The sequence below is a fragment of the Lygodium microphyllum genome, chromosome 24, assembly GCF_053477565.2.
Source record: "Lygodium microphyllum isolate KBCC chromosome 24, Lygodium_microphyllum_v1.1.10, whole genome shotgun sequence".
In the NCBI taxonomy this organism is placed as follows: domain Eukaryota; kingdom Viridiplantae; phylum Streptophyta; class Polypodiopsida; order Schizaeales; family Lygodiaceae; genus Lygodium; species Lygodium microphyllum.
The window spans coordinates 99,133,353-99,158,718 of record NC_141158.1 but is presented as its reverse complement, the minus strand read 5'-3'; the positions used below and the strand labels follow the sequence as shown (position 1 = coordinate 99,158,718).

The following is a 25,366-nucleotide window of genomic DNA, read 5'->3' as shown; positions in this document are numbered from 1 at the left end:
TCAATAAGCATGGATTGGTGTATAAACATGTCTATATTTGAATCCATTCCAAATACTCGCTAAACATTTTTCTTTATACATGGCTCTAGCAACCTCATTAAAAATTGGTTAAAAAATAAAAACTTATTATTAAAGCTTGCATATTTGTGAATTATTTGTTGTGGTGGCAAGAGAGGATATTGATTGGTGAAAATAAGTATAAATTTGATGCTCAATCAATATGCTTAATGAGAGAGAGAGAGAGAGAGAGAGAGAGAGAGAGAGAGAGAGAGAGACCATCATCTTGATCTCTCATTGTGCATGCCTTTGCTAACTTAATATCATGTTGTTGTAATATTAATATTCATAGGCTATAAAATATGTATAGTTATATTTTTTTGAACTAATCATATGTGTATATATGTGTGTGTGCGTATTAGGACTTCTAAAATACACAGATAAATACATGCACACATATATATGTATATATATTAATGAAAGAGAGGGAGAGAGAGATTTTTAGTGATAATTGTTTTTTAATAAGAGAGAGATATAAAAACAAGTTCTTAATGAGAGACACACACATTACAAGATACATGCCTCATACCAACATTCAAAGCGATGAAACTATTCACAAAAAAAATTGCCCTTGTCATTGCTAAATACATTAGTGTTAATGACGCCATAGAACTGTCACTATTGGCATCCTTATTTGTGTCATTGTTTGTATCGCATTTGTGATGCAAATAACGACGACACCAATAGCGACGGTTTGTGATGCAAATTGTAACGATAATAGCGATGCATACAGGTAAATATGTGATGCTAATAGTGATAGTTATAGAGAAAAAATAATTGGACTATACAAAAGGGTTACAGTAAAGTGTACAATGGTCGTCAAAATGAAGGCAAAGTATACTTGAATCCATAAGATTGATACATAAAATAAATAAAAGATCGCTTAATGAAAGCGCTTATGGAATCATGGCAAGATACAAAGGATGATACTAACATAGTGCATAGAAAATGCCCTACATAAATCACAATACCAAAAAAGAAGAGGCTGTGCGCTCCATGGATCCAAGCGCAAGCTATAGATCCTTGCCATTCGAAAGCTCATCTCCTCGCAAAGGAGCATCGGACCGACTCTACAAAAAAAGAAACAACTACACATCAGTCCACCATACAATAATGCATTTTAATTAAAACTAGTAACTATGGACAAGAAAAATGAGTGACTCACTGGGCAGTCGCGTGCATGCAATCTATCGATCAATTGCAGTGAGACCATGTTTTTCTGCATATTGAGTCTCTAGGCCAATGGAATTACAGTTTGTAATGGAGTGCTGCAAAGAAAATAAAATACAATTGTTAGAAACATGATTGTTAGTACAAGTGATATTGCAAAAAAAAAAAGTGAGAAGAACAAAAAAAAACTTTCAAAGTCCTCAAGATAAGTCACGCAGCCGCCACTCCCAAGATGATGGACCACTCCTACCACCAATCGTGCCCACACTGCCTTGTGATATTATCTCCAATGTCCTAGAGAATCTGTAGTCTCCTCCTCGAGTCGATACCAGTCATCTACGTCTAGCTACTCAGGCTTTGAAGTCCCACTCTTAAGTGCCTTACGTGTGTCCGATCATCTATGTGACATGTACACACACATGCACTCCATCATCTAGCCTATGGAAAACCTATCTACTATGGTAGGTACCAGAAACTCCTCATGCAAGGATGCTACTATGTAGTCCTTGCTTCCCTCCAATATGTTCTTCCAATGATCTAAGACGTGCCGAAAAACTTGTTGGCACAACTCTCTCATACAAGCCATCACCCTCCTCCCTTCATCATTCATGATGACGGCTCCTATCCTATCATCTACAAGGCATCCATACCCCTCTGGGGTATGTCTAACATGTGTCATCTCCTACCTACAACCGCGGTCGTGGGCATATCTAGGAGACCCCTATATATCTGGTGTACCCACCGGGGTAGTATCTCTCAGACTAGTACCCATAGGGCCTGCAGATGGCTGGAGCAAAAGCTGGAGTGACTAGAGTAGACATTCCCATAGATGTGACAAATACCACATGTGATGCAACTCTAGCAGAATGACAAAACGGAGACACTATGTCGGTACCTCCATAACAACCACTTGAGCCACCCTCTTTTGAACCTGCATGAGAGTGAGGAGTAGCACCTGTATCTCAAGCCGACTGTGGGCTCACCACATCCATGTCTCTACAGCATTCCTCGAAACCACTCCCTCAGTCCGGCCCACCGGACCAAGTGTGGAGTGTCGATCTCATCTACTGGAAACCAAAGCATCAGAGCGTGCTGAAGTAGATCTAACGGAATGACATGATGGTGTTTGAGACAGCTTTACCATATCTCTGAATTGAGCCATCTGCTCTGGAGACATACATGTGAAGATCTCCTATAGGCCCTCTCGCTCATCCCTTGACTCATTGTGTTGTCCAAATATCCACAAAGGTTACCTGCATTAACAAAAATTGATGTTAGCATAATCAATATAAAGATTCTAGCAAAGCATGATAATATAACTCTTAAAAAAATGATCTTACTTAAAATGTATATTCTAGAGTACCCTTATAAGCGATTCATCAACGAATTGAGTAGATGGATGCTTCAAGTATGACATAGCCTATGGTCCTATATCAATCTCCCAACACAACTCCGCATACACTAGAAGGTCGATAGAAAGGTCACCACTAAACGATGAGTCCACCTCGTTCTCAATTCTTGGCCTCCTGTCTTTCCATCATTGTTACCCGATTTTGCCTCCTTTACTTGCTCCAAGCTTTGGGCAGCCTCTACCCTTTGCAATATCGACCCCTCTATTTGCATACAATCCTCATCTACATTGGAAACATTGCTTTCATCATATACTCTTGCAGTTCAGGGAATTGAAGGTACAACATACCACCATCGAGGTTGTCGAGGGTTTGAATAGAAAATTACTTGTTCAAAATTTGATATAAGAGAGATTTAACATTTGTGATATATACCATGTCGTAATAAAATTTAAAAAAACATGAGTTCATACACCTGTTCACAATGGGCCGACAACACAAACATGTCGTGCAAATCCATCCTACGTATTTCTGGAGTAAGGCATCCTGCAATCACGATTGGTAGTACAAACTGCCACAAATGAAGAAACATTACGAACAATGACTACACTCTAAATAAAAAAATATGCAGGACACTTTACAATGCATTCGTAAAACAAACTTGACATATCTTATGCCAATCATGGGATTTTAGCCCTAATAATTAGTCGTCTTTAGAAAATACGGATCTAAGAGAATGCATTGTACATGTTGGAGTGCGAATAGACCTGATAATTTGCTTCACAAAGCACTCTTCTTTAGTGGAAAAAACCCAAGGAGTGTGAGGTAGTTGCAAGCAACTATCAACACTCAACTGCGGCCAACGACTATGGCCAAAGCGCCTCTATCTTGCCTACCTCCTTCAAATCCATTCGTGCCCCTACAATGTCTCTCTTTCCTGTGATGTGGTCCCATAGTAAGCTGCCCACATTCTTGAAAATATGCATGGGATCCAACTAGTGGTTGATTTGTAAGTGGGTCTAATATGACAACTCATAGAAAACTGAGAGCCATCACATTCCATTTGGATGTGACTCTGAGGGAACCATTTTCAGCTTATACCAACTTTGGCATTCATTCGTTCTAGAGGTCATCCAAGAAAACCTTTCCTCAGTTCATGACCCTCCGGCAAGAAAGTGATGTGTCCTTGATATACCATCTTCTTCACGGTTTGTGACCTTTGGGAGTCTAACTGTGTCCTACACAATGGACATGCATGATACCCTAAGGTAACCAGCCAATAGCTCTATCATGTGAATACAAACTTAAACGAGCTATGATAGATATTACCGATGAGAACGGAAGCCTAATTACCTAAGCACTCTGCGAATCCCAAAAATTCATGCATAGTCCACATGAGAATGCTCGTATATTGGCAGACCGTCGACCATCATGCTTGCTCATATCTTCCATGGAAACCTCCTCCTCCCACAAAATCTTAAGCTCATTGACTAATGGACAAAGATAGAAGTCCATATTCTTGACTTTTTAGCGGCTCAGAACGAGCAAGCTAAGGATCAGGTGTCCTTTCTTCATAGAAAGTCATGGTGGGATGTTGTAGTTAACAAGGACTACATGCCACACACTGTAAGAAGTTGAGTAGAGACCGAATGGGTTCACGCTATCCATAACAAGACCAAGCGCCGAAGATTCCTTGCCTCTTATGCAAAGCCTGGAAAGGTAGAGTCAATGTGGCTCCATGCACATGAATCTGCTGATATTCATTAGACTCCATCAATGGATCTATTTTGTGCATGCCACGTTGTCAAGCTCGTCATGCCTGACGTACGAAACATGTCATATATACGGTGGATAAGTGGAAAGTATCTAAGAACTTTTTGAGGGATGGTTTGCCCTTGCAAGTCCTGTCAATACTTGTGAACACCACACTTTGGACATGTCTCCGTAGTCTCATATTCTCCTTGAAACAACACACAATCATTGACACATGCGTGGATGTTGTTGTAGTCCATGCCAAGCTTTTCTAAACATGCTACACATCATCATGAGACTCAAGCATGGTATTTGCAAGTGTTAATATATGATACTTTAGCAACCCGAAAAGAAATCATAAAACACCTTGAAAAAGCACGATTGTTTTTTATAATGTTACCAAAAAGAAATCAATGAAGCATTCGTAGAAGGTACCTAAACAACTCGGTCACACTTGCATCACTCCACCCGTATTTTGCTTTCACACTTAGGAGTGCAAGCAACGTCTTCATGTGAGATACTCGGCACCCATCATATAATGGTATGGATGCTTCCTCTCTAATCGAATTAGATGTCTCGGCATCCATGGGCATCAATGCATCGATCATTGCCTCCATCTCAGGCTCCAAGTTTGTAGGAATTTTTGAAAGGCTACCTATCTCCTCTGGTATTAATGGTATAGACTAGGTAGTGCCTTCCAAGTGGTGGATTGGCTCAGGCACTCCATCCATCGAATGCCCTTGAACTCTTCTAACTGGCTGCAATAGGGGCACTCTTCCTTGGGATGAGACATCACCTCCTTGTAATAAATTTTACGACCACATCCAATGTTTTAGTATATGATATTCAATTAGTTTATGAATACAATGCATGATTGATATACACTTTTCTTACCATTTTCTCAAAGTCTAAGATCGCCTAATCAATTATCTACGATTGAAACTTGTCGAAGCGTCGTACGTGTTCTATAGACAATCGGTGTTTTCATTTAATTCATGGCTTGCATTGAGAACAAGGGCACGGGACACACTGATTAAGATACGCCTCCCGATCTTGAACATCATGACCTTCATCATTTTCCATTGGGTCTACGTTATGGCAAACAATTTGTTTTTATTCTCATTATCTTTTTCTTTCTTAAATTGTTTGAGAAGGGATTTCTTCTCTTGTAACTCAACAAAAATTAACATCAACTAAAGTCTTGGTTTTCTCCCCCTTTCTTTGCAGCTTTCTTTGCGCTCTTTGTTTTATGTTCTCTCCCCTTTCTCTTTCATGTTTTGTTTGTCTTTCATGTTTATTCTCTCTTTCTCGTTCTCTCTTCCTCTTCCTTTCTTCTTCTCCCTCTCTTATTTTCTATTTTTCTTTATTTCTCTCTCTTTCTTTGTTTCCTCTCTCTTTGTTTCTCTCCACCCCCTTATGGGCGGGTCTATAGTATGTAAAGTCTAATATGCTATGCATGGGGGCGAGGGACTAGCTACCCTACGTCGGAGTGTTCCCCATCCCATGTTATTGTACTGGACCTTGCTACATTTTTTCATTTGTGTGTGACTCGATATACAGAGCGTGGGAGGAGGTAGCACAAAACATGTCAAGAAAACCATCCATTCACCTCCAAGTCCAATCTCTCGTTCGCTTTATTAGGCCTGGAGACACAGGCCTTCCGCACCTTTCTAAAGCATCGAACAAACCCAAGGTGTACCTTTAACAAAACCTCTCTCTCTCTCTCTCCACTACTACTACTACTACTACTACTACTACTACTACTATAGCCACCATTCCACCTTTCATATATTACTCAATAGTTTCAAAACACGAGAGTACAACAGATGCAATGGCCATTTCTCTCTTCCTCTTCCTTTCTTCTTCTTCCTCTCTTATTTCCTATCTTCCTTTCTCTCTCTCTCTTTCTTTGTTGCCCCTCTCTATTTCTCTTCAACCCTTTATGTTTTCTCACTCATTCTCATCTCTCTCTCCCTCCCTCCCTCCCTCTCTCTCTTTCCCCATTTCTTTGTAATCTTTCATGTTTATTCTCTCTCATTCTCTCTTCCTTTTCCTTTCTTCTTCTCCCTCTCTCGTTTCCTATCGTTCTCCCTCAATGCACCACATTCTCCGCCCTCTCTCATTTCTTATCTTATTTACTCTCTTTCTCCCTCAATTCACATCATTGTAAAAAAAAACAAACAAGAAAATAAGAAATTAAAGAACAAAAACAAACCCTCTCTTTGTTTTTCTCTACCCCCTCGTATTTTCTCATTCATTCTCCTCTCTCCCTCCCTCTCTCTCTATTTCTTTCTTTCTTTATTATGTTTCATGTTTATTTCCTCTCTCTTTCCCATTCTTTCTTCCTTTTTCCTTCTTCTTCTCTCTCTCTCTCATTCCTCACTTTCTCCCTCAATGCACATCATTGTTAAAAAGAAAAGAAAAGAAATTAAAGAACAAGAACAAACCCTCTCTTTTTTTTTCTCTACCCCTCGTGTCTTCTCATTCATTCTCCTCTCCCCCTCCATCTCTCTCTCTATTTCTCTCTTTCTTTATTATGTTTCATGTTTATTCCCTCTCTCTCTCATTCTTTCTTCCTTTTTCTTTCTTCTAATCTCTCTCTCATTTCCTCTCTTTCTCCCTCAATGCACCTTATTCTCAACAAAAACAAACAAAAGAAAAGGAGAAAGAACAAGAATAAACCAAGACAGAGCAATGCACTCATCGCAAAGGCCCAAGGATAGATTCTTCATCTCCTCTTCGCGACAGCGGCTCCTCTTCACCCTTCGTCCACTTTCTCCTCTTCTTCGCGAACATTGGCAACAACGGTGATAATGTCTCCTTCTCTCCTTCTCTCTTCTCCCAAACGCGCGATCTATTTGGCTCTCTCTTTCTCTCTTTGCAGTAAAATGCTGCACTCGGGTTTCAGCTTGTTTTTTTTTGTCTGAGTATCGTCGCTATTAGCGGCATTGCTAATATGCATCAAAACTGCCTATCACTATTTTCCTATATCCTTGTAATGATAGGCGTGTATGCATACACATGCACATACACATAGAGAGACGAATCAAAGTATTTGAATAAGAGAGAGATATAGAAACAAGTTCTTAATGAGGCACACATGTGGGTACATGCATATACACACATATACACATAAAGAGACAAATCAATGTAGGTTTATCTAGTATATATTATAGAAATAAAGACATATCTTTAAATATTATTTCTCATACAAACTCTAATCCACCTTGATTAAGTAATTAATCAATGTTTTGCTTAGTCTTTAAAAAAAAAATACATTCTCTAGATACTTTGAATGTAAGGAATTTCAATTGGAAGGGTATTAGGACTCAATGGAGAAGAGAGGGAGGAGAGAGGTATAAAAATAAATTTTGGATGTGAGATATATATATAAATATATAAATATAAATATATATATTGATTTCAATCATGAAGGGCTCAATCACTCCAATGTTGTTGACTCGAGACTTTGATTTTTGTTTAGATATCCTCCTATGCTTCTTTGCTTTTGATACGATTTGGTCTTCTGCTGACATAGGTGGTTTAACAGGGGGTTTTGGTACCCAAATCAATCGGTTACTTGCATAATACCCTTGAGCGCATAGCAACATTTTGGATATCCATCACAGCATTGTACTGGCTCTCTATCGATACCTTTGTCTATAAGGCTTGGGCTTCTTTTGTGGTCTTCGACGATATTTGTAAGCCCAAAGTCTATCCTTAGCATTCTCTCCTAACCTTCTCGTTTCAAGCATGGCCTCACTCACTGGTTCTCTTTGTTCAACATGCGCTTGTATCAACTCTTTCAACAAGTCCTTGTTCTCGTTACTAGGATTTCCTGGTATGTTAGAATATTCAGTCTTTTCCTCGAGGTTTGATTGGTCACCCTTGCTAAAGGTTGTGATTATCCTCACACCTGGTAGTGTCAAGTGTATCCTCTATGCTACATAATCGCCCTCACACTTTGTTGCTCTTTTGAAGGGTCTTCCTAGAAGGGTTTTCTTTCCACAAATTGCACTATTTGGAGGAACATGGAATGGGATAGGAAAGCTTTTCGTTTCAATAGTTACAAGGATTCTTCACTTCCCTATAAGTGCTTGTGGGTGTCCCCCATAAGGATTAAGAGTTTCATTAGTCGGTCTGAGCTCTGGTTAGCCTAGTAGAGTCCATGCTTCATAGGTCAAGATATTAAAATCTACTCCTTCATTGATGAGAGCATCGACACCGTGCTCTCCTTTTGTGGTGAGTTTGACCCTAAGATAAGAAAGCCATACTATGTCTTCATCTTTTGGGACTTGACTTATAAGTTTAAGCCTTCTAATCAATGCCATTGAGTCCCCAACTGCACAATTAGATGGATTCTCTATTGATTTCTTGTGTCATCTGTGTAGTGCCATTCAAGGTGCATCTATCGTCAAGGCTGTCATATCTAATCATCCTCGCAGTTGCACTTGATGTTATTGCATTCCGCTTTTCCTAGATGCAGTCCGAATGCAACATATACATGTTTTTGTGGTGTGTCCTTTTTTCCCTTATTGGTTAGATTGGCCCATTGAGGTTCTAGGGTCTCTGTTTGTCTTTCTTCGGGTATGGGCTTTTGGTTATTGTTTTGCAAGTGAGAATCTATGCTTGTGTAGAGCCATTACTACACTAGGATCTAATTTGGAGGACTTAGCATGGTGCACATTTTCTCTCCAGTCTACTTGGGGGAGGTGCAGAGGGCAGAGCCCCCTCTGCAAGGGTTTCAGGGGTTAGATGTGTTAAATTTGTTTTATGCTCACCTATCCAATTTTGACAATTTTCTATCCGATTCTCAAGAGTCCCATTATCATAATCAGATATCCGATTTTGGGTTAGTACTGATCCGAGCATCTGAATCGGATGAATTCTGTGTGTTCGATCGGATGGGTTTTTAGGATATCCGATTCCGAAAATTGGACTAGGGAATCAAACCATCCGAGTTTGATATTCTAGGAGTCAGACTCTGGTAACAGTGTTTGATTCCTACATACAAGTTTCTTAGGATAATGAAAATCAACTCAATTCTAATGATTTTAGTTATAAGGGGTCACACAAACTTCTAGAATCTAAGAATAGACCCTAATGAAGGATTGTATATACCTACAATAGTAAGTAAACTCCAAAATACAAATCGGCAAACAAATCAAGCCCTCTTGCCCTGTTATGACAACAAAAACCCTAATGCTTGTTTTCCTTTTTTTTTTCCCCTACCCTAATACATCCAAATCAAAAAGCAAACATCTACACTAGTCCAACCTACTTTTCCAAATTAAAAAAACCAGAAACTTACTTGCTAAGGGGATCGAATACCTCTTCAAACTCCCTCGCTTCCTACCTATCTACCTCAAGCACTGATTCGAGGAAAGCCCTACTTCAATGCTTGATTCTGAGCATGCAAGTACTCAAGGCTTGAATCCATTGGTCCTAAAAATGGAACCAAAATGTAGAGGCGCTCTCACGCTCAACCATCAAGACCCATGGACTGCTTGTTGTTCAAGCATTTCAAGTGAACACCTATGGCTATCTCTCACCTAGCCAATGCATATTTGATTCTATCGGGGTGTAGTGAGCTTACCTTGATGCCCAAACGAGTTGCCTCTTGTCTTAAGCACATGCAAGCAAGCAAGAAGAGAAGAGAAGAAGAGAAGAAGACGAGTCTACTTTGCCACACACCAAAGAATGAGCTTCTCATTCACTTTTTGAGTTTATATACAAAACCCTAAATCCCTTTTGAGCGATCATCCCCTTATCCCCTTTTTTACATGGCTGGCCATGGCCTACTAGGCCCTCTTTCCCATTGTCCTCCTATCTCCCTAGCTTCCTTTCTACTGCCCATCTACCTTTACAATTTGCACAAGAGGGAGCCTGGTGCTCTTTTACAAAATAAATCATGATGCATCTTGCACTCTTTTACAAAAGTATTGACTTGCGCTTTTTCTTGTGCACCTCTCTCCATGATTTAGGACTTTTTTGCACCTCTTGTGTTTCCAGATTTTTCTTAGTACGCCTTCGTCTTCCATTTCACTTTTGCCTTGGCCTTGTCTTTTGCTTTAGATTTTTCAGATTTTGCACCTTGTTCTTCTAAGGGTTAACACATTTATTCATGAAAAGAATGCTCTTAAGAAGAAAGTTGATGGGATACATGTTGAGTATCATAGACTTCTAGAAATGGTTGCTAGTTTGTAGAGTGTTAAGTAGATTGATCATGCTGAAAATTGGTCTTCTGATGTTGATATTATCAAGGCTAATATTACTAATGTATTGCATGCCATTAGTGAATGGGTAAAGATTAGGGAGCTTACAGTTTATAAAATTCATGACATAAATGTTTTACCTCTTGTATCACATGAGCAGCATGCACATGAGCAGTTTATTACTGACTCTCATGATGCTCATGAGCATCATAGCTCATGAGACACTTTCTTGTTCCACTGTCAAATTTTGTCTCTTTGTTTTTTCCATCGTACTTGCTATGTATGCCTTTATGTTTTGTGATTGTATTTTGAGGGAATTATACAACCATTTAGAGGGCCATAAGTATCCTACAAAAGAGGCTCTACTTATCATTACTCTTTATGGCTTACTTCATGGTGCAAGGCTATGAGTAAGGCATAATTTTTCTCACTATATATGTTAGTTTTCTCAGATAAGGAATTTGACACCATGATTCATGCAAGGGTTTGATCCATGGCTATGCCAACCATCCACCATGCTATGCCAAGTGTTAGTTGTTGGCCTAATACACTATGTTTGCCCTTGGCATGGTTTAGAGCCTTAGTCTTTACTATTTGCTATATGAAGTAGTCTTAAAATGCCTCATGAAGTGCAATTTGTAGGCAGTTGTAGAAACATGACCTAATGAGGCACATGATGTCATTCTCATTTTTGGGCTCTTCTCTGATGTTCACAACTTGTGTATGATGGATTCTCACTATTATACAGCAAATCATCTGATAGTTGGCACCATCATTCATTATGTTCCTGTTCTATTCTCAACATGTTCTCTGTGTTCTACTTCTCATTCTCTGATTATGAATGTTGAAGTCTGTGTTCTTATGTCTCTATGTGATTGATTTTCTATGAGTCTCTGCTATAAACTTAGGTATTTTTTCCAGGAGGCATTGTCTATCCTATTATGTATCTGTAATGATAGGGCAACAAAAGTGTTTTAATTATAAAATTCAGATACATCAATGATTATATAGGTTGGAGGCTCATCAAATATATTTAGGATTTTGAAAAGATTTGAGAAATTATATTTACAATAATTATTGCAATGCAAGTGCCCTAAAATGGAAACTTACTTGGTTGGGAGAATGCAGAGCACTTGATCACAAAGATAACGATTTTGGCGAATCAATTCTCTATAACTCTTTAAAGATGAATAGCTTGACTAGCTTAAGATCTTCCATCCACTTGATTCTTTTGAGGTTGTTATGAAGATAGGAAAGTCAATTGGCATTGATGAAACATTAGAGTTTGCTTTACATTGATTGACACTCCCAATACAGTGGTGAGGGATTATATATACGCTCCAAGATTCTCATGAAGCAATCCCGGTAATCAAAATCAAGGGAATACATTATAGAGGTAAACATTGCTCAGAACGCCAAGATTTTTTGCCAATCTTCATTAATCTGAAAGAGATCCCATCTATTAATCATTTTTGCATCAAAATTTTGCTTAAACAAGGTTGCAAACAAATATTTCTATACATCAATTCAATTTTTGCTCCGATACCTTGTGAGACATGACCAACTAAGATATCTTCAACGGCATGATTTAATGGTCCATCGAGATATTTTTCTATATAATGCTACTTGTGGTACTCTTTCAAATAACAACAGTTTGTTGCCTAAGCTCTCTCAAGTTCACTTCACAATGGAAGGTCTTGGCCATTCCCACAAGCATCAACATGACTTCGAGCATCTACTTGTGCTAGATCTTTTGAACTCACTCATGTCACACTTAGTTTGAGGAGGGTGACTATGGGCACACCAACCCTTTGCCTATAGGGCAAAGTCTCACTTCGTTCCCCTAAAATGATATGAAGTCAAGGTCTAATTGATTTTACGTGGTCAATGCTACCTATACTATAATGCTTCGAACTATGAAGAAACTCTTAGCTTATCGAGACCACCCAATGTTAGAGCGGATTCATTGTGAATCTCGCTCTCCCGCTTCCCTCAGTTGAATTATAGCTTTAGTTAACCAATTACCTAACACATTTGTGTTGCATAAATAAAATCAACTTCTTAAATTAGCCTTTTAAGTCACAGTGTTTGTTCACGTAACTTAAGTCCCAATACATAAACAATGAAAATAATGCTTTGAAATACAATTTCTTTATGTATTAAAGAGTCTTATACAAGTGTCCACCATATGGAAGAATGACCTGAATGCCTTTATTTGACCAATATTTCACCTTTAACTAGTAACACGACCATCAAGAAGTCCATCCTCAATCACATAGGGGTTTGGGCAATTCCTAAGAGTCTAAGGAGTTTACTACCCAGAGCCCCCCTGGCACTCTTAACTCCTCCTATCCAAGGGTTCCCTACAGAGCGACCTCTCAATCGAAGATCTTCGAGGCAGAAAAAAAGCCAATCCCCCTTGGTGAAGGGTTCTGTAGCCAGCCTTAGGGAAGGTTTAGAATGATTCCTTTTATCCTATTATAAATTTGGTGTATTAGGGTTCTAACTAGTACAATCAATTCTCCTAAGTGCATCAAGTTTTATCCTATTGTAAATTTGGTGTATTAGGGTTCTAACTAGTACAATCAATTCTCCTAAGTGCATCAAGCAAAACTTGCGTGCACCATTGCAATCACAAGCAATTATTTTCCAATATTATTTCTATAACCTAACATCAATTTTTTCCAACTTGATTTGTTCCCTTCTTGGATTTTCTTAGGTTTCCCTGAACCCTCAAATGGTTCTTTCTATTAGACCTCTCCTTAAGCATTATCTGTTTATCTCCCCTTGTTGAAGGTTGGTCAATTTCCCTTAATACGAGCCCTATCTATTTTACTAGAGTTCTATGTGTTAGGGTATGGATAAGGCTTATCTTAGCTTGCAAAAGCTAAGTTGACAACCTTAGAGTCCTCTCAAGTGAGCTTGTTTAGAAGCTACATAAGCTAATAAGGCAAATATTTTTCCTAGGAAAATTTAAGCTTCTAACTTTTCCAAAAGAGGATCACTTAGGCTTTTACATTTTTTTTTTAGCTAGCTAATCTTTGTACTAAAATATTTTATAAGTTTTATTCTAATTATCCTTGGTTTCTAATGGCTAGGAACACAATTTAATAATTTCATCTTAACTAACGACTAAGTATGTAATTTGATCATTTCATCTTAGCTAACAGCTAAGTATGTAATTAAATAATTTCAAATTAACTAATAAAAAATGTGATTTACTCTATAAAGAAAGTACCTTCCATTTAATTAGTTTAAATTAATAACCAATTTAATAAATTCCATTTAACTATCTTAATCACTTTTTTCTATGACTACATGGCTCGTATGCCTAAAATATTTTTGATACAACTGTATGCTCCCTATTTATTAATAAAAAATTTGACATAGATTTAACCCTTTTGGATTTAATATTAATCTACTCCATACACATGTTTACATGCAACTATGCTTGAGTTTTTTCTTTTAAAGTATGAGCCTATTTGATGCATTATGATGCCATGCAATTATCCTTCCTTTCAAAATTAATATTTCCTACTCCATTCTAATAAAAAATTTAACTTGTTTATTTGTTAATTATAAAATTTGCATCTAAAATCTAGAAGAGCTTTTGTTATGCCTATGAAAGGAACTTGGGATTGTGTTGTGAGAGATGGTCCGTTGTATACACTCGTGGCTCCATTTGCAACTCCCTCGCTCCCCGCTCCAGAGTATCATCTCTTGAGAACCATCGTAGATAGGGTAGCCTTCCAAGCTTTATAGATCTTCAAGATGAAGATCTTGTAGAGATGAAGGAGATGTTCATAGATGCTATAGTTGAGGCAAGCGGAGTTCTGTGAAAGGTAGTGGTTCTTGGTCCAATAATCTTGACCCTCTTTCTTTTGTAACTCTTCTCTTCCATCTCTTTACTATTCCACCCTCTTCTTCTTCTCTCCTTCCCTTCGTTCCCTATCTCTTCTTCTTCTCTCTTTCTACTTCCCTCACTCCTCTATCCTTCTCTATCCCCTTCTAATCCTTAAAATGTTTTACTTCTTCTCCTTATAGTTCTTCTCTCCTTTCTTCTATCCCCTTCCTTCCTCCTACTCTTGTCTTTCTTCTTCTATCCTCTTCCTTCCCCCTCCTTCTATTCTTTTCTTTGTTCTTCTATCCTCTTTCTTACTCTCCTCCTCCTCCTCCTCCTCCTCCTCCTCCCCCCCCCCCTCTCTCTCTCTCTCTCTCTCTCTCTCTCTCTCTCTCTCTCTCTCTCTCTCTCTCTCTCTCTCTCTCTCTCTCTCTCTCTCTCTCTCTCTCTCTCTCTCTCTCACTCAGAATATATTAGCAACAACTAGAGGGTAGAAAAGATTTCTTAGCTAGCCTAAGCTAAGGATTTTATAAGCCTTAGCTAAGGGCTAGGTGCCTTATTGTGGTAATGGTGTCGTATGCTCCACTTCAATTGTAACGCATGATGTGTGATGGCATGGTAGCCTAGAAGGTGTTGAGCAGTAAGCATCGTTTATTTTTAATGGGAGGTGGTTATGCAGATGATGGCGGTAAGCTCAAGGGAAGGTGTCCTCGTTTGATCCTATGACGGTAGCATAGTTCGACTGGTCTTGACGTTCAATTTTTTTCCTATGGTTTAATTTTTTAAAAGTGCACCCCCTCCTAGACCCAAGTTCAAACGGAGGGGGGTGGGGTGGGAAAAGAAAGAAGCATTACAAAGAGTGAAGAGATTGCCAAGACTGATCATATTTCTGCTATAGTGACCCTGCTATGCTTGGATATCTTTTCTCAATGGAATCTCAATTTTTAATGTTAGTTCTTGGTATTTATTTGTACCTCAATAGCATTCCTACTAAATGCCTTACATGCATTGGAATAATATTGTATAATCTTATTTCACATAAATTTCAAAAGCTTTATGCACTACCACAAATTGGAATAATAGAGAGTTATTGCAATAAAATCCATAGCTAACCTTAGGTACAACATGTGAAATTCATATATGGATATTATAGCAATAATATCCATAGCCATCCTTGGGTACAACATGTGAATTCACCTAAGAACTATGCTAAAGAGAATAACCTTATCTCTAAATGACATTCTATCCTTCAAAACTTTGTCTAGCACCTCAAAAATGCAACAATACATCATTGGGGCTCCATCTTGTATCCAAGTTGATTGCCTTGAATTGGACCAAGAAGATGTGGAACCAGCAAAGAAATGAAGCTAGAAAAGTTCAATGTTGAGTCTACCTCAAGATGTGGATAGTGATGAAGGCCTACAACCAATGTGACTTCCCAAGATGAATAGAGACCCTAGAGAAAAATTGGTGTGATAGCAATAAACCATATACTTGTAATGGGCCTTGCTTTGCTATAGCAGTTGAACCACAATGTGTTGCAATAAATTTGTCTTTGATTTCATTGTATTAACTTAAAGTTTGAATACTTCTGTGCAAGTAGAGTAGCACAACAAAAGTATTGTGGATCCATAACCCATAATTCCTCGGATGATCCAATAACAATTCACCATTGAACACACTAACCCTAATTTTTCTTAAGATGAGAACATCTTGATTCCTCTAGCAGGGAGAGGATGTAATGTCCTAAGTAGACAAAATTTAGTACTAATTCCCAAATAAATTTGTTGAGTTGAACTTTTAAAATTCAATCACAACATGGTACCCTTCCACATGTGCACACTCCCTCTTTAGAATATGAGAGCTTAAAGCTAGTAGAATACAAGCGGGTGTGGCTACGAGAGAGAGAGAGAGAGAGAGAGAGAGGCGTGTCAATGTAAGCGAGGAAAGGAGAGGCCCGAAATTGACCAGATATGGGATGCCTTCATCCACTTGATGAAAAAAAGGAGGAGGAGGAGGAGGAGGAGGGGCTATTACACACACTTGGCCGCGATAGAAGAAGACCATCGCCTTGATGTAGAAGAGGGATGTTAATGTACTTAGCTTGAACAAGCTGCACCCCACCCCATCCATCACCTGGCACCCACTGTCTTCTAAGCTACTTGATTAGACCACCTACTAGAGAGAGAGAGAGAGAGAGAGAGAGAGAGAGAGAGAAAGAGAGCACAACAATACTAGTTTGGAGACACAGTACCTTATCAAGATCCTTCAAAGAGCATCAAGGCTCAAGAGCATTCAAAAGGGGACGTGAGTCTTGAGTGTATTGTAATATATTAAAAATATAAAAGAATTTTTTTATTAGCCCCACGGCGGCGCATCGAGTTGGCATGTGTGAGGGGGGATGGAGGAGCCAGCAAGCTCCTCGCTGGAGCTTGCTTGGCTCCCGTGCCATGCAGCTTGACAGGTAAGGGGGGGAAGGATTCCCTCCCCTCCCCTATATAAGGAGGAAGGGCCGTAGTTGCAAGGGAGGAGGGGAGGAGGGACGAATCTGATACTACTGCCGTCGACATGCTGTGAGAAGAGAGGGAGGTCCGCCATATCGCCACCGCCAATGGTGATCAGACCGCCGTCCGCTGGTACAAGGAGCCGCCACTTGCTTGCTGGGTCACGACCGTCGGGCCACATTCGACTTCGTCATTCCATCTCCCCTCCCTGCCACGACTGCAACCTGAAGCTATATAAGATTCTAGAACTTCTAAAGGCCTCCTCCCAAGCCCCCTTTCACCCCCCCTTATATCCCTTTTAACCTTTTCACCACCCCCCCTCATAACTCTTTTTTACACAACCCCCTAAGCCTTTTTTTTAATCCCCCGTGTCCCCATTACTTCTTTCTTTTCCCCCCCCCTGGACCCCAAATCCAAACCATCATCATGGGCCCTGGATGTTGTCCCGTGAGGAGTAGAGAGGAATAAGGTAGAAGATAAAGAAAAGAAGAGGGTGAAGGAGGAAGAGTAGAGAGGAGTAGGGTGGAAGAAGATAAAGTAGAGAAAGAAGAGTAGAGTGAAATAGGGTAGAAGAAGATAAAAGAGGTAAGAAAGAAGGAATAGAGGGAGGTAGAAGGGTAAAAAGGGAGGAAAAAAAGAGGAATGAAGGAGGAGGAGTAGGGAAGGAGAAGAAAAAAGTAGAGGAAGTGCAAGGAAAGAGAATAAGTGCCTTCTATACCTTTTACCCCAAGCCCAAAGTTCTCCAAGGGTTCATGTGGTTGCAAAACCACACTCACCCATAAACTTTTTGCCAAGTATAGACCCTATAGGGCCTTCTTAGGCTTTGTAAATCTTTCCCTTTCCGAAGAATCTAAGAATCTAAAGGTCCTATCATTCCTTCTCGTGATCAACCATTCAAACGGCACCTTGCCTCGAAAAAAAGTCGGTGGAAATCCGGAAGAAAGAGTAAAAGCTACTGATCCGAGAAAATCACAAAAAATATTTGTCTAACATTTTGTTGATTTTTTGTACATTTGGAGCTTTGAAATAAAGAAGAGGGTGGGAACAACCTCTTGGGAAATCCAAGAAATCACTGGATGAAAATATTTCATGGACCGGTTTACCAAGGGGGGGTGAAGAGTAAAGATCAATGGAGGAAGGTGAAGGGAAAATGTATAATGTGAAAAGGAAAGATATGAAATGGATTTGGATCCATCCAAAGGGCATGTGAGGCTCATAATGTCATGACTTTGGAGCCTTATGACAATTCAACCAAATGGGACCCTTCTTGGAAGCATTAGTGGAAGAAAAATCAGGCACATGATTTTGTAAGATTTTTTAAAAATACTTCCACTCCGATCCAAAAAAAAATTTCAACATGAAAGTTGTAGCGCGTGAGCTGAAGTTTTGGCTGGTATTTTTTTATAATTTTTTGGAGCTACGAGTCGGGAGATATGGCCAAAATGGTGGATGCCAACTTTTTCCAACTGCAGTGGAGACCACCTCCCAATTTAATACACATCCATACTTTCTTCCCCACACTTAACACTTCCATAAAACATCATTCATTAGACCCCCAACCCTTTCCCCTCTCTTATCCTCTCTCTTAAGCTAATAAACCATTAGAATTCCCCTCCTAAATCACCCTCAAATCATCCTTAGTTGTAGTAGTAATGTATGAACTCTCATTACTCTCTCTCTATTATTGCTAGATATGATCTTATTTTATGAAGATTCTCTATATTTTTTTATAGGAGAGCTCTTGGACTCAAGCTATGGGGGGGAGAATGGAGACAACTCACCTATGATGGAGCTTGATTAAGTACAAATTGGTCAACAAAACATCTAGATGGAGCTTCCATATTGGTGGAACCGCCTTAATGCAGCTTTGGTGGTGTTAATTCCTATTACATCTTAACCTCCTCCCTAAACACCCTCAAGGCCTATATAAAGAGGCCTTCTCCTTTGTAATTGGGAAGAAGAGGAGAGAGAGCAAAGAGGCCTCCTTCAGCCCTATTGAGCCTTCCCCATTCTCCTTCATGAGCTTATGGAATTCCTTCTCTTACTATAGCTTATGTATGCTCTACAATGTAATAAGCCCAGGATATTGGTGTCCATATTGTGTATATTGGTTATGTCCCGAGGGTTCTCCATCTCTTAAGTTTATTGATTCATCTATTTTTTCGTAGTTCTCTCATTCTCACTCATTCTCTCTCTCTCTTCCTCTCTTAGTTTTCATCTCTTCTCCCTTACAATCTCCTCTCCCTCTTGCATAGCGTCCTAGTCCGCTCTTCCATGACTAGGTGGTGCCCTTATCTCATTCACTTTGTGGCAGAAGGGAGTTTGGCATAGTATAGAGGCTGCCATACCGAATTTCCTTCGTCATAAATTGGTGCCCCCGCTGAGGACATTCTCATCCATGCGGGACGATACAACACATGGTGGTGCATCCTCTAAAACAAGTACTCCAAGTGGCTCTTCTCCAACGCCTTCACCAACTCTTTTTGAAGCTGATCGAAGTCCACGACTCCCACAATGGTCTCCCAAGGAAGCCCAAGAAAGGAAGTATGCCTATCGGATGACGGCACGTATGCGGGTAAAAGGTGTTCACCTCAGAAATTCCATTCTCTCACAATGGAAAAAATCATGTTGCCATCAATTGCTAGGTTCTCATAATTGTGGTGAGTGTTTTGCAAACAAAGTAAAGGCTCTTCCGGAGGGTCCTCGTCTCCAAATCATCAAATCCCTCTCTCTCTCTGGCCTAATCCACATCAAAGGAGGACAATTATGCATGAACGGTGTGGAGTTTTGTAGAAGTGCAAAGTATGAAGACTACCTTCAACTGTTGTTAGCTCGAAGGTTGGGTGTGGTTGAAAAGGTGGCCATCACACCTTATGAAATATATGTCGCCGAGGATGGACACACTAAGGCAAGAACAATCACTGGTGAGCAAATTCTCCGTATAGCAAAGTTGGTGGGATCCAAAAAGAAACATTCTGGGAAAAATCCTTCATAATTCAAGAAAGTGCATTCCCTCTACTCCCTTAAGTAGTTTCTACTCATGAATAATAATAATGGCCTGAATTTCTACACCTTCCACTCTGTACAAAACATCCAAGTTAATGTATGCATCAGTAGGAAGATTTTCTTCCAACAGCGTCTTGTCATGTACTTTGGAGCTGAAAGATTAAGGGAGATTCTTGTATCACCAGAACCTATAATCTTCCCAATGCTAGACTACAATGCATCCTTCAATGTACATGTCTTTATCCTATTATAATAGTTTCTCATGAATCACAACGAGTTGTATGGACCTATCCGTCCACTTGCTATGCAAACTGTGCATATTGTAGCTAGCACAAAGCTTAGATTCCAAGGCATTATTAGAAGCATATTGGGGCCTAGACGTCTTGCTGAAATCAATGCATCTGTAAACCCATTCATCCTTCCCCTCATAAAATACAACTTAAGTCTAGACGTGTTCATCTTTGTACTCTACTAAGGCAACATGGCATTTCCAAGCTTCTTTGGGCGCAATGGAGAAAATGCATTGGATTTTTTGGACAACCTTGAGATGGCCTTCCTTGTCTCTGGGAGGGATGATGAAGCATTAAAGTTGAGGGCTTTTCCTTTGGTGCTCAAGGAAGAAGCTAGAATGTGGTTCCAAACTCTAAATCCGGCCCAAAGAGCTGAATGAGAAGGATTGAAGGCAGCTTTCTTGCAGAGATTTCAACAAACTAACTCAGCTGAAGAGTTATGGCAACGGCTTTTGGCCCTCCATCAAAGTGATCCTTATGGTTATGCAACTTATGAGGAAGGGTTTTTGAAGCTTTGGGGACAATGGTCAGACTCACTAAACCCTGGAGAGAGAGCTCCAAACTGCCTTCAAAAGGATCGATTTATTTCAGGTTTGTATCCCTTGCTTAGGGAGAAGGTAAAGGTGAAATTTCCAAACACTTTTGAAGATGCTTTGAGAATCACTAGGGAAAAGAATCGAAAGATTCTGTACCAAGCCCAAGCTAGCCAAACAGGTTTGGGAAACAACATCACAACTATGGAGGCCTCTCAAGTTTCCCCAAATGTATCTAATGCACCAGGCCTTGTTAGAGGTCAAGAAGACATGATCCAACAAATAAACAATCTTACTAATCAACTAGAGGGTTTGAGAGTGAATCTTGTGCAAGGTGCAAGAAGACCTATCGAGGGGAATGGTGGGAATCGACCACAAATGCGGCGACAAGCAAGGGAGATGTTGTGTTACAACTGTGGAGAAAATGGACATGGCATGTACAATTGTCCTCACCCTAGAAGATATGATCACCCTGCCAGAGGTCCTCGACAACAAGTAAGCCCTCCTCGTGCTAGGACTCAAGAGCAAGAGCAGTCACGACCTGCAATCTTACAACCACCTTATGTTCAAGCTGAAACCCCTGTTGTTCAACCAAATGTTAATGTCATAAAAATAGAGGAGGTGGTCAGGGATAGAAGGCTCCAAGAAGAAATAGCAAGAGGTAAGATGAAGGTAGATGTAGTAGAGACCATGCCTATCAAGCGGGTACGTGTCCAGACTGAGGCAAGCAAGGAAGCAACCAATGAGGCAAGTACATCACGGGCACCTGGAGATGAAGGGAAGAAGAGAAAGACTCGAACTAGGTCTAAAATTGATATCTCTGACTTCCCTTTGGGTTCTCGGACACAACCTTATGATCTGGTAGCAGACGTGAGCTCTCAAGGGCCAAAAATTACTTGGCCACAACTACTTCATGCCTCTCCAAAGCTACGACGACAATGGTCAAAAATGGTAAGCACAAGGGCAAGGCAAGGTAAAATGGTTAGTGCAATCAAGGCATATGGACTCAAAGATATAGTGCCTATAGTGGAGGCTCAAATTAAAGGTCAACGGATTCGAAAAACATACATCGATAGTGGAGCAGAGGTTTGTGTCATGACAGAAAAACTTATGCATCAATTAGGTTTAGAAGTAATGGAATCCTCAACCTTCAGGGCAAAGATGGCCAACAATGATGCGGTCACATGTGTGGGTGTAGTGAAAGCTTTGAGAGTTTCTGTTTTTGGAATCACTGCAGCAGTGGATGTTTATGTGATGCCAGTAAAGGGGGAAGGATATCCCCTCATCCTAGGGAGACCTTGGCTTATGGGCATCGGAGCTAGGCAAGATTGGGCAACAGGAGATCTGGAGTTGAGGCCACGTAAGGTGGGTGGCCACGATCAAAAGGTGGTTTACAACTTGAAGAGTGGGCGTCAAGAGAACCTTGAACTAGAAACATCTACCGATGAGTGGAGCTCAAGTGGATGTTCCTCATCAGTAGAAGAGGAAGAGAGTTCAAGTGGAGAGAGTGATAGCACTCTCGAAGTTATGGGCGTCACCTTAAAGGAACCTACCTTATCAGAAGACAACCCAAGAATCCAAGGAGAAGATGTGTGGGATGCTAGCCTAGAGAAGATGATATCCAAGGATATAAAGGATGAAGAAAGGAAGGGTTATGTGAATGTTCTCAAGAAGCATGCATCATTGTTTATTTTTGATTATACTCACATTACAGGTGTCACTGCAGTGAAGCATCACATCCAACTCAAAGAAGGAAGCAAACCTATAGTACAAAGATTGAGAAGACTGGGAGTTGTGCAACAGGATGCACTGTTGATGGAGGTGAAGAGACTCTTGAATGCAGGATTCATATACCCAGTGGAAGATTCAGAATGGGTCTCCCCAGTAGTAGTGAGGCCAAAGAAAAATGGTAAGTGGCGAGTATCCATAGATTACAAGCCACTAAATGCTGCAACAAAGAGGGACCACTTCCCTCTCCCATTTCAGGATGAAATCTTGAATGAAGTAGCGGGACATGAGCGGTATACGGTGTGTGATGGCTACTCTGGCTACTTCCAGATTCGCATTGCAGAGGAGGATCAAAAGAAGACCACTTTCATCACACCATGGGGTTGTTTTGCCTTTCGGGTCATGCCCTTTGGTCTCACAAATGCCCCAGCAACCTTTCAACGATTCATGAATATGGTTTTCCAACCTTACTTTGGTAAGTCCATAAGGGTTTTCATAGATGACTTTTGTATTTACAGCTCAAGGAACATACATCTACGCAAGGTTGATGAAGGATTTACTCGCTTAGCTAGGTTGGGTGGACAACTAAATAAGGATAAATGTCACATTGGGGAAAGCAAGGTTACACTACTAGGGCATGTAGTGTCAATTGAAGGAATTGAGGTAGATCCAAATAAGGTAGAAACATTGCTAGCTCTACCTTCCCCAACCTCCATCAAACAATTGGTCTCCTTCTTACAAAAGCTAAGATATTTGGGTAGATTTATACACTTACTCTCTCAGGCCATATACCCCCTACAGCAACTGACACACCAAGAAACACTTGTATGGAGTGAACAAAGTGAAGGACATTTTAAGGAGATAAAGAAAATGTTGGGGTCACTTCCTATAATCCTCCAGCCTTGTTGGGAAGAAACATTCTTTGTAAACCCTAGTGTGGGAGAAGAGGCCATTGGTGCTGCTCTCCTACAAAAAGATCCAAAAACATCCTTCATGAGGCCTGTGTATTTTGCCAGCCGCCTCATGAAAGCCTCAGAGAAGGCTTACACCTCCATGGAACAACTAGTGTTGGCCCTCATGTTTGCAGTAACCAAATTTCGGCCATATTTACTTCCAAAGAGGTTTGTGATCATCACTGTGGAGGATATGTTTCCCTATGCACTACAACATATGGAAATCTCTGACAAAATAGCAAAGTGGGTGGTCCGACTTCAAGAGTTTGACTATACAGTGCAGGTTGAAAAAACAACTCGGGCATGCTTGGCTGATATTTTGACAAATAGGAGCTATGAGAAAAATCTCGTGGCGAAAAGAAAGAATCTTCCACCACCCCCATCCATAAAAACTCTTGTAGATGCTTATAGCCTCTACTTTGATGGTGCATACAAGAGAACTAAGGATAAGGCAGCTGCAGGCATCGTTGTTTTCTCTCCTTTAGGAGAGAAAATCTATTGTGAAGGAATCATCTTGGAAGGTGTCCACTCTAACAATGAGGCAGAATATCAAGCTTTAATTCATGGTCTTTGTTGGTGTCTTAGTAATTCAATCGAGAGATTGAATGCTTTTGGAGACTCCATGCTATTGGTAAGGCAGATGCAAGGTACATGGGCATGCAAAAATACAAACCTCTCTAGTAAAATGAGAGAGGCCAAATCTCTTATGAGAAGATTTAGGGAGGCACAAGTACATCATGTGCCAAGAGACCAGAACAAAGATGCCGACCATCTAGCATCATCAAAGCTGAATGAGTCAATGGTGGGAGCAGTGGCGATCAAACCCCCACTTCGACAAGGCAAGGAAGACTTAGAAGATATTCTACATCTCTTAGAACAAGGAGAAGCTCCCAAACACCTGACTAAGGGAGAAAGACAGTGGCTAGCTCGGAAGGCTACAAGATATCGCATAGTAAATGAAAGTTTGTATTGTCTTGGTAAGGATGGTGTGCTTAGGAAAGTGCCATCAAAATGGGAAATTGAAGAAATCTTAAAAGCTTGCCATGATGATGTGTGTGGAGGCCACTTTGCACACGACATCACAAGTAGAAAGGTTCTACAAGCCGGCTTTACTTGGCCCAGTCTACACCGAGATGTCAAATATTGGTGTCAAACATGTGAAGAATGTCAAAAATCAGGACCACGACGGCTCATAGCAGAACCCCAAACCCCAATCAAGGTCTATGGACCCTTTGAGAAGTGGGGAATTGATGCCATAGGGCCTCTACCACGCACTCCATCAGGAAAAGAGTATATTATCATGGGGGTAGATTACATGACTAGATGGGCCGAGGCTATGCCAACTAGAAGAATCACTGCTAAGGAAGTGAGTAAATTCATCTTTGACCACATTTGTTGTAGGTTTGGTACCCCTCTTGAAATACTATCAGATAGAGGACCAGGGTTTAGAGCTAATGTGGTGGGTGAACTCATGCAAAAGCTAAATATTCAACGACGACACTCTACCCCTTACTACCCTCAATGCAATGGATTGGTCGAAAATGTAAATGGAATGATTTGTAAAATCATTAGCAAATAGGTACATTCAAGGCCCCGGGATTGGGACAAGCACCTTAGTGGAGCTCTATGGGCTTACAGAACCTCCTTCAAAACCATGTTAGGGTTCACACATTTTCATCTAGTTTATGGACAAGAGGCTCTTTTGCCTATTGAGGTAAAATTAGCTAGCCTTCGAGTATTAGGTAGCACAGTAGGCTCTCAAAAGGAGAAGTTACATCAAAGATTACTGGACCTAGAGAGGCTACAATTGGATCGTGAAGAAGCCATCAACCACTACTCCCAGGAAGCTGAGAAGCGTAGAAAAAATTTCAACAAGAAGCTAACAGATAAAAACATCAAGGAGGGATCTTTAGTGCTTCGATATGACAATCGCTTTGATAAAAGAAAGGATGGCAAGTTTCTCTACCG

At 40.3% G+C, this 25,366-nt stretch overlaps 1 pseudogene; it reads right to left on the bottom strand.

The window, feature by feature from the left end:
- Nucleotides 1-850: 850 nt before the first annotated feature.
- LOC148015438 (plasmodesmata-located protein 8-like) overlaps nt 851-25,366 on the bottom strand; it is a 70,430-nt pseudogene continuing 45,914 nt past the window's right edge.